This window comes from Mytilus edulis, chromosome 11, assembly GCF_963676685.1.
Source record: "Mytilus edulis chromosome 11, xbMytEdul2.2, whole genome shotgun sequence".
NCBI lineage: Eukaryota > Metazoa > Mollusca > Bivalvia > Mytilida > Mytilidae > Mytilus > Mytilus edulis.
In genome coordinates, this window is record NC_092354.1 from 35,440,422 (window position 1) to 35,456,939 (window position 16,518).

Genomic DNA, 16,518 nt, shown 5'->3' on the forward strand with positions numbered 1-16,518 from the left:
CGTTACAAAATTTTCCAGTGGCAGTCCAAATTTCACCGACCATCATCCCAAATGGCCTCTATTATGACAGGACCTACCTATTGTACTTATTGTGAACTTGTTGTCGTCCTGAATATGCATGCAATATTTGCCACTGGACGTTAAGCAACCATCAATCAATCAATCAATCGTTTGTACTGTTTAGGGGAATTGAAAACATTACCAAAAAGACTTCAATTAATGCACTAAATAGAAAGGATATTAAAGTTTGGTGCATAGCAGTTTTGCCTGAGAAATACGAAGGCATGTTTGTTCTTAAAGCAAGCTGATGCATAACATAAAGATAACTTTTCTGATCAATATCCTTTTGTCTGGAATTTAAATAGATAAAACAAAATGAAAATCGTCCTTATGATGATGAATTTTACTAATTTTACTCATTAGATTATACATTGAAATCAAATATACTACTGAAAATGGCGCGCAATATTTTAACGTTTTAAAGTACCAGATGTTTCTTCTTCATTTACTGGAATTGGATTGGTTGGTGACATGTTTCTTCTTCATTTACTGGAATTGGATTGGTTATTGTCACCATCCCTTAAGTATTTCTAAGAAATCATGTTCTAAAATACAAATGTTATGCAAAACACTGTAACACATAATTATTTCTACGGATGTTTCAACTTGAGTGTTTCCTTAAAATTTCAATCTTCTGAATCTTCCTAGACGAAACGCGCGTCTGGTGTTAATATAAAATTGTGATCCTGGTATCTATGATGAGTTTATTTGCATTACTAAGATATGGTTTGTCTGGTAACACATATTCAGCCAAATTAAAATTTAATACGGTATTTGCTCGTTAAGAACCCTTGCATAAACTCTTTGTGGGGTCCGTAGGTGGCCTGTTGCAAGGCAACATGTGTGTCCCTATCCAGTATACCCTCATTTTCCAGTGGCTGTCCAAATTTCCCCGACGATCATCCCGAAAGGTCTCTATTATGACAAGACCTACCTTGTTTGTTGTTAACTTGTTCTCGTCCTGCACATGCATGCAATATTTGCCACTGGACGTTAAACAACCAACAATCAAGCAATCTACATTCTCCACCCCTGCCAGAGAAATAATAATATATATGCGTCAAAAGTTTAGTCATGATAATTGATTGATTGTTAGTCCTTTACACAGCATTATAACTAAAAGGCTATATCGCTGCTTGAAATCATCAAATCATCCAAGTATCCTTTCAGCCTAAAAATTGCTTTCACGTCCGGTTGAACATTCTGCACGAGGTATTCATTTTATAGTATTATGGTAACTAAACGATTTCCATCCTTCCCCATATAGAGTTTGATTCCTCTTTCTGGATATTTAACCTTTTTCTCATCTTTTTGATAAGTATGGTCTTTTTTGTTTTCGCCCCTTCTTACAAAATTCTCTCAAAACAAATCGATCTCCAGCTAAATGTATGTAGTCTTTCAATGAATCTTCAGGAATTGCCTGAAGTTATCACGATCAATCTGAAAAAAAACCCACACATACATAATTATGACATGCATTTATCAATGTTAAGGGATAAACAACATCTGTAACTACAAAAATGTAGAGGCTTGCTACATTTTTGAAACTTGGAAAAACTGGAATTAACAATACATAGTCCCCTACCGGTTGGAGCAAAATGCAAATTGATTCATAACTTGTCATGGTGTAAATAAAGGCAACAGTAGTATACCGCTGTTCAAAACTCACATAAATTCATGGACATAAAACAAAATCGGGGTAAAAAACTAAAAATGAGGAAAACGCATTAAATATAAGAGAACAACGACACAACATTAAAATGGAACACACACGGAAACGGACTAAGCATTAGACAAAATCCTGTGAGAATAACAAATATAACATCAAAATCAAATACATGAATTAGGGATAGATAAGTACCGTGACACGTCTTATAGTAATGTGAATTCTCACTAAAAAAATAAGAGAAATAAAGGCAACAGTAGTATACCGCTGTTCAAACTCATAAATCCATTGACAAAAAACAAAATCGGGGTAACAAACTAAAACTGAGGGAAACGCATTAAATATAAGAGGAAAACAAACGACACAACGGAAACGCAACATTAATATGTAAGGGAGCTACCATTTGATTTTTATTGGGGGGCTAGGATGAAAAATGTTGTCCTGCATTTTTTTTTAGTTGTAATCTCTGTCTTGCCTTTTTATTTTTCACTCTATTCGGTCCTGTCTTTTTTTTTTAAAGTTTATCCTGACTTTTTTTTACCTAACTTGTCATCCTGGCTTTTTTTTTTTTGCAAGTGTCTCATCCTGCCTTTTTTTTCTCATAGCCATGAGTTTAAGGTCAGCCATATGCTTAACATATTCTAACACATTTATTATGGGAAATATGTACTTCTTTGAAAAGTCTTCAATTTGGTCACCATCATTCACTGATATACCTTCTGCAGTAGAAAATATATGTTTTAACTGAACACGTGGCTGATAGTCATCAGGTTGTCTTAGTTGGTCATCTATCCGTATTGGTGTGTTTTCAATAGGTAAATAATGAAAGTCTGGAAGTCTCCCATAGTCAGGATAGGGCCTTGGCAAAGGATTTACAGAAGGAAATGTGGATCTGTCAGTGCAAAAACTGCATGCCTCAGAATTTTGTTTGCATTTTCGAAACTCTATATAAAGTTCACCTATCTCACAATGACTATCTATGTATTTGAAAATCTTGTTGAAATACCCATGACCTTGAATTTCATCTTGTTTGGATTAAGAGCTGTCTGCATACTTCATCAGAAGAGATCTATCAGTAAAGAACTGGTTATCTGGAAAACATACATCAATACTATATATACTATAAAAACTGACATTTTAAAATATTTTCGAAATCGTACATATGATAAAGCAGAACTGTTTATTTATACAATATGGAAACAAACTATGTGACAAAGGCAACTTGTGTTTCCTACATAAGAAATGCATCTTTTAACTGTCAAAATCTTTCATGAAAGGGGTATCTTTACTGCACTACCTGCATTTCATTTAACAAAATGTATACTCAGTGCCTTTTATAGTTGACTGTGCATTATGGGCTGTGCTCATTGTTGAAGACTCTGTAGTTGTTAATGTCTGTTTTTATTTAAGCATTATAATAAATGCTTCTATAATTTATAGGGTACAGTAAAATTGACCAACATAGCATACCAAGTGGTTCAGTGAGATATACTTTCAGGAAATCTCCAGCAGGGCCTTTTTCATCATCAATTCTTAGCCTCACTTGTTCAGCTGTGGTCCATGCATTTTTTTCCATTGCTTCTGATTTCCTTTTTTCTACTTCCTCCCTTGTCAGTTCCTGTATATCATTACTAGTCATGCCTTCAAAAGCATCATGGTAGTCCCATTTCAATGTTGCACCATCAACAAGTGCCTCTTCTTAAAAAGTAAAAACTTGTGTATGTTATTAAAAAAGCAAAATAATTTTTTTTTTCTTTTTTTTTAACATGTTTAAAGTAGCATTGGATTAAAAATGTGAGATCTGCAGCATATTTCAGCAGGAAAACTAGCAATCCTGGTTGATTAAGATATGAGTCAAAAGTACCTGCCACAAGTAGGGTTTAAACTCACAACCTCAGTGTTGGCAGGCTAATGATAACTGCAGATGAGCAACTTAGACCACTTGGCCATTGAGGCCCCATCTACCTGTCGGACCAAAGCAGAAAAATCTATAATATTGTCAGTAAAATTTATAATATAGCATCCTCTTTGTGCCTGCCAATTTTTCTAATTCCAGCTGTTAAATCTATTTAAACAGACCAACTGGTTTCATGAAGGACCAGTAATTCAAAGTTAAAACAAGTCCTTATGTCCAATGGAAAATCCCACTGAAGGATGATCCTTTTTAACTAGTACTGAAAATCAGTCAACTTTTGCATTATTAATATTTTTTTTAAAATGAACTAATTTATGTCTACCTGAAAACAACTAATGTTAGTATGTGAAGGCATTACAAAAACATTATGTTACATTATATACCATCAATATCTATGTCGTTATCGACATCCCCCTAAATCAGTTCGCTTTTCCACTTTATACCGCTAACAGAAGCTTTGACCCTTTAGCTAATTCTATAACATCATCTTGCAGCCTATGAACGGCCAATTCGTGCCCCATATGACGGGCTACTTCTGCCAATTCGTTTTCTTTAATTCCAAACAGCTGGAAAAAAGGAAAGAATAAATATATTTTTTGGTTGATATAAAAAATATAACCTGGTGTTTAATTGTATAATTCACTATGATTCTTATTGTATTTATTTCTATGTGTTCTTACATCCACGAATCTTCTCTACTCTGTTTACTTGTGAGTATCGCACTCTAATATATTGTCAGCAAAATGATGTAACCAAAAAGCTCCAAAATATAAATCTTTTTTATGCTTTAATCTAAACAAAAATAAGAATGTGTCCAAGTACACGGATGCCCCACTCGCACTATCAGTTTTGATGTTCAATGGATCGTGAAATAGGGTAAAAAATCTACTTTGGCATTAAAAGTAGAAAGATTATACCATCATGACCATAGGGAACATGTGTACTAAGTTTCAAGTTGATTGGACTTGAACTTCATTAAAAACTACCTTGACCAAAAACTTTAATTTAAAACTTCTCTTTCATTTTCTATGTTCAGTGGACCGTGAAATCGGGGTCAAAAGTCTAATTTGGCTTTAAAATTAGAAAGCTCCTATCATAAGCAACAAGTTAACTAAGTTTCAAGTTGATTGGACTTCAGCTTCATCAAAAACGTTAACCAGAAGCGGGACAAACGGACGGACGGACGAAGGAACAGATGGACGGAAGCACAGACCAGAAAACATAATACCCCTCTACTATCGTAGGTGGGGCATACAAATGGTAAATGATTACTGTTGTCAGACAACTTAGTTAATTTGCATTCAAATACGGAAATTGTTTTTTTAATATTCATTTTTTTCAGATGCGATTTGTTGATCTTGAAAAGCTTTTGTGAAAGATTCAATTAATTCCATGAAATTTTAACAAAATTTGTAGATGTATAAAAGACTTTTAACCCAAACTGAATCTATTTGAAAAAAAAACGGAAAAAAATGAAGAAATTTTTTTTCTAAATTCTACTTTAGACATTATCTCTTAATCACTGGGGTAAATGTGATCTCCGTAACTGCAGTTACATATATCCGAAGATGGTGGTCGATGTTTTGGTCAAATTTTCTTTTGTCAATTTTGTAATAATTATATATAATTCTTCGGTATTTCGTGTCTTATTATAACGTCATACTAAATTAGAAACTGTAATACCAAATGTTTAATTCATAATTCAACCTCGAAATTTGTAGTACCCCATTTTATTTTTAAATATACACATGGAAAAAAGTATTGCAACACCTTGATTTTTCAAATTTTGGAAAATGAACGTCTTTTTTCAGGTCGAATATGATCAAATATTTGTATAATGATATTGGTACATTGTTAATGATAACTATGGCATTAAAACGACATAAAAAAAATGTATGATTTTTTTTTTTAATAACAACAATTTTGATTACAAAATGAAGTCATTTTTGTACAAAAAAAGTGTACAAGTTTTACTGTAATTGGATATAAAAATGTCAGACATTTCAAAACAAAAGTAAAAACGATAGTTTACATCACATTGAACTTTATAAGCCAAAAAATCAGTACTTGGTGTAACCTCCATTCGCACGAATAACTGCCTCCAAACGTCTTCTCATGCCTGCTACCAATCGACGAATTTGTTGTTGGAGTAACTGCAACCATTCCTGGTGAAGTGCATTGTCTAATTCATCAAGTGTCTGAACTGGTGGTGCCCTTTCGCGCACTTTTCGGTCAATAATGTCCCATACATGCTCGATAGCGATAGGGTTAAGGTCTGGGCTACAAGCAGGCCAAGGAAGAGTTGTTATTGCTTCTCCACGCAGATAATCGATAACAGCACGGGACCGATGTGGTCTAGCATTATCATCCATAAAAACTGGTCTTGAATTCAGAGGATGATTAATATAAACTGTCTTTAACAACTACGAACTACATCTGTTTCTTTTTGTGTCCTCTTAACATTGGGTCTAATGTATGGAGTAGTTCGGGCGTTATGTCTTGTTATTCTGTTATTCAAGTAATAAGTTATGTTGAGACGGTCCAGTAATAGTTATCAAAGGTACCAGGATTATAACCTCTGCTGCCTATTAAGTATCCTTTCCTGTTGTCTAAATTGCCTTCTCAAAAATGAAATGTCCGACGAAAAGGTGGTAACTGATTTGTTCAAATGCCCCAACTCTTGCAAAATAATTTGTTGGCTTTTATTTAAGTTAAACAGGGCCTGAATAAATGATTTGTGGCTAGAATCATCATCTGTTTTTGGTTTGGTAGTTGAAATGGCATGTCTGACATTCAGGTTGCTACAATTACCAGGGGATCCTGCCCCAACAACTGTGGCAAGATGCTTTCCATCACTTCCTCATCTTTTGCCATAGCTACAACCTCTCTTTCAAGGACCTGCCTTGTAGGAGAGCCAATTTCTGGTGCAAAAGCTTCATACTCATTAACTTCATCTACATCAAAAGGGAGATATGATGCCAAGTCAGCTGTACAAGTAGTAGTATTAGTTGATTTGACAGAAGGAGATGGTGATTTTGATGGTTGTTCGAGTGGCTCAGCCGTACAATAAAGTGTCTATCCTATATAAATGTTTGCTAAAACGGGCTATCGAAAATACAGGTGAGCGGATTAATCCGGCTCTTAAATGGGCTCTAATGTCGGCGCTCAAATTTCCCCTAGTAGTTTTAATTTTTTCGCTCAAATGTCCTTTTCCCGTTTATTGGGCCAGTGTTTTTTTTTTTACTATAAAAACAGGTAATAAGTTCAAAATAATTCATAAAAGAGTCAATTTTGTACCAATCTGATAACTGTTGTCGAATAAGAAAAAAATGGATTTCAAAACTCTATCATCACTTGAGAAAGCCTTTGATATTTTTCAAAGAAATCCTTTTGCGTTTTGTAGAGTCTTCATGATGTCGTTCATCTGTTTACGAATAACTCAAACCACTAGATTTTTCAAATCCATCTACCAGTCTACTGACTTCCATCCGTAGTCTTAAAGAGATCTTCGGTTGTACCAACATCGCCCTACACAATTGCATTATTCTGTTTAGGTACATTTGAATATACATGAAAGCAATATGACGTTCTAGGTGTTGCAATATCGGCTTTAGTGAGGACACAAGTCCATCCGCTTTCATACACTATATCACCATTTTTTTGTTTAAACAAGCCATTTCAATGTACTATTCACAAAATATAACGATAAATTTACCTTCTCCGTACAAATCTGGTCATTCCCTCTAAATTTGCTTAGCCAATACCAAAAGTGGGTTATCTGCAGCTATAATTGTATTTGGCCGGAATTAACCACTTGTTCACCTTAGCTTGTTTTCAAACAGCGGCATCATAGAAATTACACTTGAATAGAACAGCATATATTTTTAAAGTTATTAAATGGCGACCTATGTTTACGAAATTCAAATCCTCGTCTGTGAGATGAACTACAATTTAAATTTAGCTGTAAAGGTAACAAAGCTACTAGACTTGGACTAAGAGAGGAAAGGGTGACAATACAAGAATATACTAAACAAAAAGCCAAACAAAAAGTTAAAGTAAAAGTAGAGAGCATGGGTCTTGTTGTGGATGACGAGGTTTAATTTTTAGGTGGGTGCTAGCACAAATGGGAAAGTAATAGATGAACTTAACAACCTAGGATTAGTAGAAATTAAAAATGTACTTCACAACAAAGAAATTACCTTATTATAGCTATATCTTCTATTAAACTTAGAGAAAGACGATAATCATTAACTGAAACTTAAAAAAAACTCACAACTATCATTATCAATGTCAGGGACTTATAAACATCTACAAATTACCGTGATTTTATTGTACGCACCACTAATCCGTATGATATGAATACTGGTAGAATCTATAGAGACTCAGTTTTATGGGAGCAAAATATGTTTTGAGAAAGAGTCTAATCAACGAATTTATACATAAACACAGTTAATACTTGTCTGACCATTAAGACTGATGAAAACTCCGTTATGAGTTTATATATCGGAAATATTTATTTTCAGTTCTCAACCATTAGAACGGCATTCAAAGAATATAAATAAGAACTTCCATGTCAATTGCTCAATGTGCTTCAGAATTACATAGGAGTAAACTGTTCGTCAAACTATGTCTTATGGAACAGATCTACAATTACATAAGACGACTGACAATAGATTGATTGATTGTTGGTTGCTTAGCGTCCAGTGGCAGATATTTCATGCATATTAAGGACGAGAACAAGTTCACAAAAAATACAATAGAGGAATGTTACCTATAGAACGTCATCCTAAAAACATTTAAAAATTAAAGATTTGGACTCTCTTCTGGATGCAAAGAGATTGTTTTTACCTTCTCCTCATTGTATCATTATTCACTGTGGAGCTCATGATTTGACAGATTAAGAATTGACCATACATGACAGGAAGTAAAAGTGAAAGTGATGACTAGATAGTACAGTATACTATATTGAAATATGATGATTTTTCTGTTTCAAATCAGTAAGTCCAGATTAAGTGTAACTATAATATAATTTCTCATATTTTCTTTTCAGGTCACATGTTTAGTTTATTCAAAAGGGAAATGGCAGCTGAGGAAAAAACAAAGTTCTGGATGGACACTATTGTTATAAAAATGAATGACAAAATATGGGGAATCAAAAATGGAAAATATAAATAAAATAAAAACAGTGAAGACTGAAAATTATGTATTGTGCTGCACTTGAAATTCTGAAATACTGATGTTTTGTCATTGCTCTATTTTTGTTTTATTATTTATAGATAATGAATGATATATACGTATGAGCATATTACAACCACGTACGTTGATGAACAACCTGAAGTTAAGGGAAAAATCGTTAGATTTATACAAACTAACTACTCACCATTAACAAATTAGCAAAAGGAGCCGAAAAGGCTGTTAGTATCATAATATGACAGAGAAAACATCATAACAGATTAAACCATATCTACCGTCAAAGAAAGTTTTCTAATATAAAAAAAGTCGCACCAACTCACAAGTTAAAGTTTCTGAGCATTGTTTGATTGGTTGGATAGTGTTTTGCACTTAAAATGGATGACTTGAGCAAGAGTCAAAAATTTAAACAAATGAAAAGGATTTACGCCAACCATTATGAACAATGCAAAGAAATAGGATCCAGAATTAAAGTATATTGGACAAGAGAAGAAATAGGAACATCTAATTTGAATGTTGGCTGGTATACAGGAAATGTTATTTGTATGATGAAGCTTTTGACTTTTGTCGACATTCGATTTGTTGTAAATGAAAAATAATGAAAATAATACATAATTCTCTTCATTATGTCCTTCAATTAATCGGGTTCACTTTTTTTTTTATTAAAAACAAATTCAAATACACATCTTTTAATAATAATATTTGGCAGTGATCACTTCCGGCATGCACGGAAATGCAAAAATGGACACAACAAAAGACGTGGAGATGTTTACATTGCTCAACAGTGAACTGCTTTTTACAATAACTAACTTGCTGCACAGAAAATATAGAACATGAGCAGCATTTTGGTGTACTATGAAGCAGTTTCACATAAATCACATACATAGAACGAATCCTCAAACAGTCGTGTTTACGCGGCGACAGAAGAAGAAAAGGTATAATTTGCAGGTAACGAAATAACTTTATATGAAATACACCATTCTTTAAATTTTTTGAAATACACATCATACTTTTTATTTGTAGAAACTGCTTTACTGCTTCTCACAATATTGAAAATGCTTTTTTCACATCCGGTAAACTCTTGATTTGAATTCGCAAACTGAGAAATTTTCCTCCATGTTGCACTGTCCTGTAATAATGAAACATAAATAAAACTAAGCACAACTTAGCTTAATGATAAATATAAATATATCACTTTAACGGAACAATCATGCAAAGTGCATCTTAAACACCTGTACAAGGAGCATATTTTAAAGCGCACTCAGTGCATCTCTTATCTTAAATCTTTTTGTACTGTAACCGCATAAAGTAATTCTCAATTAAAGTCTGCACAAGGTGCATTTTTGCATTTAAACTGCACAAGGTGCTTTGTGATTTTATACTGCACAAGGTGCCTCTCAATTGTATACATTATTAGTTCAAAGTATATTAGCTTTAAAGAATTAAGATGCACCTTGTGCGGTTATAATTTGAGTTGCACCTTGTGCAGTATATAATTGAGATGCACCCTGTGCAGTTTATAATTGAGATGCACCTTGTGCAGTTTGTAATTGCGAAGCACCTTGTGCAATATATAATTGAGCACCATATACAACTTTCCAAAAAATGTCAAATTTACAGTAAAATGCATGAAAATAATCAATATACCGAAAACAGGTTTGCGTTTACATTATGTACAATTATACAAATACTGGAAAATATTACATTTTTATATGAAAGGTTACGTTGGTTCAAAATGACTTCAAATACAATTGTAAATACATCTTAGGAAACATCTTGATCGTATGACCGATTAAAGATAACATCAAATACAATTATCAATACATATAATGAATTTGTCTTGATGAATTGACCGATTTAGGTTAACATCATATACAACTATCCAATAAAATCTCAAATTTACAGTAAAATGCATGAAAATAATCAATGTATCAAAAACAGGTTTGCTGTTACATTATGTACAATTATACAAATACTGAAAAATATTACATTTTTATATTTAAGGTTTCGTTGGTTCAAGTTGACTTCAAATACAATTGTCAATATATCTTAGGAAACATCTTGATCATATGACCGATTAAAGGTAACATCAACTACAATTATCAATACATATAATAAATTTGTCTTGATCAAATGACCGATTTTAGATAACATCAAATGTCAATACAAATTATAAAATTATCTTGATCAATTGACCGATGAAGGTTACCTCAAATACAACTATGAAAAAAATGTCAAATTTACAGTAAAATGCATGAAAATGATCAATATACAAAAAAAAAAGGTTTACTGTTACATTATGTACAATTATTATACAATTCCTGTAAAATATTACAATTTTATAATGAAGGTTTCGTTGGTTTAAAATGACTTCAAATATAACTGTCAATACATCTTAGAAAACATCTTGATCATATGACCGATTAAAGGTAACATCAACTATATTTATCAATACATATAATAAATTTGTCTTGATCAAATGACCGATTAAAGGTAACATCAAATACAATTATCAATACATATAATAAATTTGTCTTGATCAATTGACCGATGAAGGTTACATCAAATACAATTATAAAAAAAAATGTGAAATTTACAGTAAAATGCACAAAAATCATCAATATACCAAAAACAGGTTTGCTGTTACATTATGTACAATTATACAATTACTAATAAATATTACAACTTTATAATAAAGGTTTCGTTGGTTCAAGTTGACTTCAAATACAATTGTCAATACATCTTAGAAAACATCTTGATCAAATGACCGATTTAAGGTAACATCAAATGTCAATACATATTATAAAATCATCTTGATCAATTGACCGATGAAGGTTACATCAATTACAAGAAAAAAAATGTCAAATTTACAGTAAAATGCACGAAAATGGTCAATATACCAAAAATAGGTTTGCTGTTATATGATGTACATGTATAAGTATTATACAATTACTAAAAAGTATTATTACAATTTTATAATAAAGGTTTCGTTGGTTCAAGTTGACTTCAAATACAATTGTCAATACATCTTAGAAAACATCTTGATCATATGACCGATTTAAGGTAACATCAAATACAATTATCAATACATATAATAAATTTGTCTTGATCAATTGACCGATTTAGGTTAACATCATATTCAACTATCCAAATAAATGTCAAATTTACAGTAAAATGCATGAAAATAATCAATATATCAAAAACAGGTTTGCTGTTACATAATATACAATTATACAAATACTGAAAAATATTACAATTTTATATTAAAGGTTTCGTTGGTTCAAGTTGACTTCAAACACAATTGTCAATACATCTTTGGAAACATCTTGATCATATGACCGATTGTAGGTAACATCAAATGTCAATACAAATTATAAAATTATCTTGATCAATTGACCGATGAAGGTTACCTCAAATACAACTATGAAAAAAATGTCAAATTTACAGTAAAATGCATGAAAATGATCAATATACCACAAAAAAAAGATTTACTGTTACATTATGTACAATTATTATACAATTACTGTAAAATATTACAATTTTATAATGAAGGTTTTGTTGGTTTAAAATGACTTCAAATATAACTGTCAATACATCTTAGAAAACATCTTGATCAAATGACCGATTTAAGGTAACATCAAATGTCAATACATATTATAAAATCCTCTTGATCAATTGACCGATGAAGGTTACATCAATTACAACAACAAAAAATGTCAAATTTACAGTAAAATGCACGAAAATGGTCAATTTACCAAAAATAGGTTTGCTGTTATATGATGTATAAGTATTATACAATTACTAAAAAGTATTATTACAATTTTATAATAAAGGTTTCGTTGGTTCAAGTTGACTTCAAATACAATTGTCAATACATCTTAGAAAACATCTTGATCATATGACCGATTTAAGGTAACATCAAATACAATTATCAATACATATAATAAATTTGTCTTGATCAATTGACCGATTTAGGTTAACATCATATACAACTATCCAAATAAATGTCAAATTTACAGTAAAATGCATGAAAATAATCAATATATCAAAAACAGATATGCTGTTACATAATGTACAATTATACAAATACTGAAAAATATTACAATTTTATATTAAAGGTTTCGTTGGTTCAAGTTGACTTCAAATACAATTGTCAATACATCTTTGGAAACATCTTGATCATATGACCGATTGAAGGTAACATCAAATACAATTATCATTACATATAATGAATTTGTCTTGATCAAATGACCGATTTAAGGTAACATCAAATACAATTATCAATACATATAATAAATTTGTCTTGATCAAATGACCGATTTTAGGTAACATCAAATGTCAATACAAATTATAAAATTATCTTGATCAGTTGACCGATGAAGATTACATCAAATACAATTATAAAAAAAAATGTCAAATTTACAGTAAAATGCACGAAAATGATCAATATACCAAAAAAAAGGTTTACTGTTACATTATGTACAATTATTATACAATTACTGAAAAATATTACAATTTTGTAATGAAGGTTTCGTTGGTTCAAGTTGACTTCAAATATAACTGTCAATACATCTTAGAAAACATCTTGATCATATGCCCGATTTAACTTAACATCAAATACAATTGTCAATACATATAATAAATTTGTCTTGATCAAATGACCGATTTAAGGTAACATCAAATACAAGTATCAATAAATTATAAATTTGTCTTGATCAAATGACCGATTTTAGGTAACATCAAATGTCAATACATATTATAAAATCATCTTGATCGATTGACCGATGAAGGTTACATCAATTACAATAAAAAAAATGTCAAATTTACATTAAAGTGCAAGAAAATGATCAATATACCAAAAACAGGTTTGCTGTTATATGATGTATAAATATTATACAATTACTAAAAAAATATTACATTTTCATAAAAATTGTTTCGTTGGTTCAAGTTGACTTCAAATACAAATGTCAATACATCTTAGGAAAAATCTTGATTATATGACCGATTTAAGGTAACATCAAATACAATTATCAATACATATAATAAATTTGTCTTGATCAAATGACCGATTTTAGGTAACATCAAATGACAATACATCCAGGGTTTCCCCTGGGTCAATTATTTTTTTCGCCACCTCTTTCGCCAAAACAATATATTTTTCGCCACTTTATTATTTTTTTCGCCAAGTAACATAAATATATTTTTCCTGTTGTGCCTTTTTGTACTAAGAAGTAATTTTTACAACAAAACAAAAGCTTTTATCACATGAAATTGATCAAATTGTCAATACATCTTAGGAAACATCTAGATCATATGACCAATTAAAGGTAACATCAAATACAATTATCAATACATATAATAAATTTGTCTTGATCAAATGACCGATTTAGGTCAACATCATATTCAACTTTCAAAAAAAAAGTAAAATTTACAGTAAAATGCATGAAAATAATCAATATACCGAAAACAGGTTTGCTGTTACATTATGTACAATTATACAAATACTGAAAAAATATGACATTTTTATATTAAAGGTTTCGTTGGTTCAAGTTGACTTCAAATACAATTGTCAATACATCTTAGGAAACATCTAGATCATATGACCAACTAAAGGTAACATCAAATACAATTATCAATGCATACAATAAATTTGTCTTGATCAAATGACCGATTTTAGGTAACATCAAATGTCAATACATATTATAAAATCATCTTGATCAATTGACCGATGAACATGATGAAGGTTACATCAATTACAATAAAAAAAATGCAAAATTTACAGTAAAATGCACGAAAATGATCAATATACCAAAAACAGGTTTGCTGTTATATGATGTATAAATATTATACAATTACTAAAAAATATTACAATTTTATAATAAAGGTTTCTTTGGTTCAAGTTGACTTTAAATACAATTGTCAATACATCTTAGAAAACATCTTGATCATATGACAGATTTAAGGTAACATCAAATACAATTATCAATACATATAATAGATTTGTCTTGATCAATTGACCGATTTAGGTTAACATCATATACAACTATCCAAATAAATGTCAAATTTACAGTAAAATGCATGAAAATTATCAATATACAAAAAGCAGGTTTGCTGTTACATTATGTACAATTATACAAATACTGTAAAATATTACATTTTTATATTAAAGGTTTCGTTGGTTCAAGTTGACTTCAAATACAATTGTCAATACATCTTCGAAAACATCTTGATCATAAGACCGATTTAAGGTAATATCAAATACAATTATCAATACATATGATAAATTTGTCTTGATCAATTGGCCGATTTAGGTTAACATCATATACAACTATCCAAATAAATGTCAAATTTACAGTAAAATGCACGAAAATGATCAATATACCAAAAACAAGTTTGCTGTTACATTATGTACAATTATACAAATACTGAAAAATATTACATTTTTATATTAAAGGTTTCGTTGGTTCAAGTTGACATCAAATACGATTGTCAATACATCTTTGGAAACATCTTGATCATATGACCGATTAAAGGTAACATTAAATACAATTATCAATACATATAATAAATTTGTCTTGATCAAATGACCGATTTAAGGTAACATCAAATACAATTATTAAAACATAAAATAAATTTGTCTTGATCAAATGACCGATTTTAGGTAACATCAAATGTCAATACATATTATAAAATCATCTTGATCAATTGACCGATGAACATGATGAAAGTTACATCAATTACAATAAAAAAAATGTAAAATTTACAGTAAAATGCACGAAAATGATCAATATACCAAAAACAGGTTTGCTGTCACATTATGTACAGTTATACAAATACTGAAAAATATTACATTTTTATATTAAAGGTTTCGTTGGTTCAAGTTGACTTCAAATACAATTGTCAATACATCTTTGGAAACATCTTGATGATATGACTGAGTAACGGTAACATCAAATACAATTATCAATACATATAATAAATTTGTCTTGATCAAATGACCGATTTAAGGTAACATCAAATACAATTATCAATACATAATAAAATTACCTTGATCCATTGACCGATGAAGGTTACATCAAATACAATTATAAAAAAAATGTCAAATTTACAGTAAAATGCACGAAAATGATAAATATACCAAAAACAGGTTTGCTGTTAGATTATGTATAATTATTATACAATTACTAAAAAATATTACAATTTCATAATAATTGTTTCGTTGGTTCAAGTTGACTTCAAATACGATTGTCAATACATCTTTGGAAACATCTTGATCATATGACCGATTAAAGGTAACATCAAATACAATTATCAATACATATAATAAATTTGTCTTGATCGAATGACCGATTTAAGGTAACATCAAATACAATTATTAATACATATAATAAATTTGTCTTGATAAAATGACCGATTTTAGGTAACATCAAATGTCAATACATATTATAAAATCATCTTGATCAATTGACCTACGAAGGTTACGTCAATTACAATAAAAAAAAAATGTCAAATTTACAGTGAAATGCACGAAAATGATCAATATACCAAAAACAGGTTTGCTGTTATATGATGTATAATTATTATACAATTACTAAAAAATATTACAATTTTATAATAAAGGTTTCGTTGGTTCAAGTTGACGTCAAATACAATTGTCAATACATCTTAGAAATCATCTTGATCATAT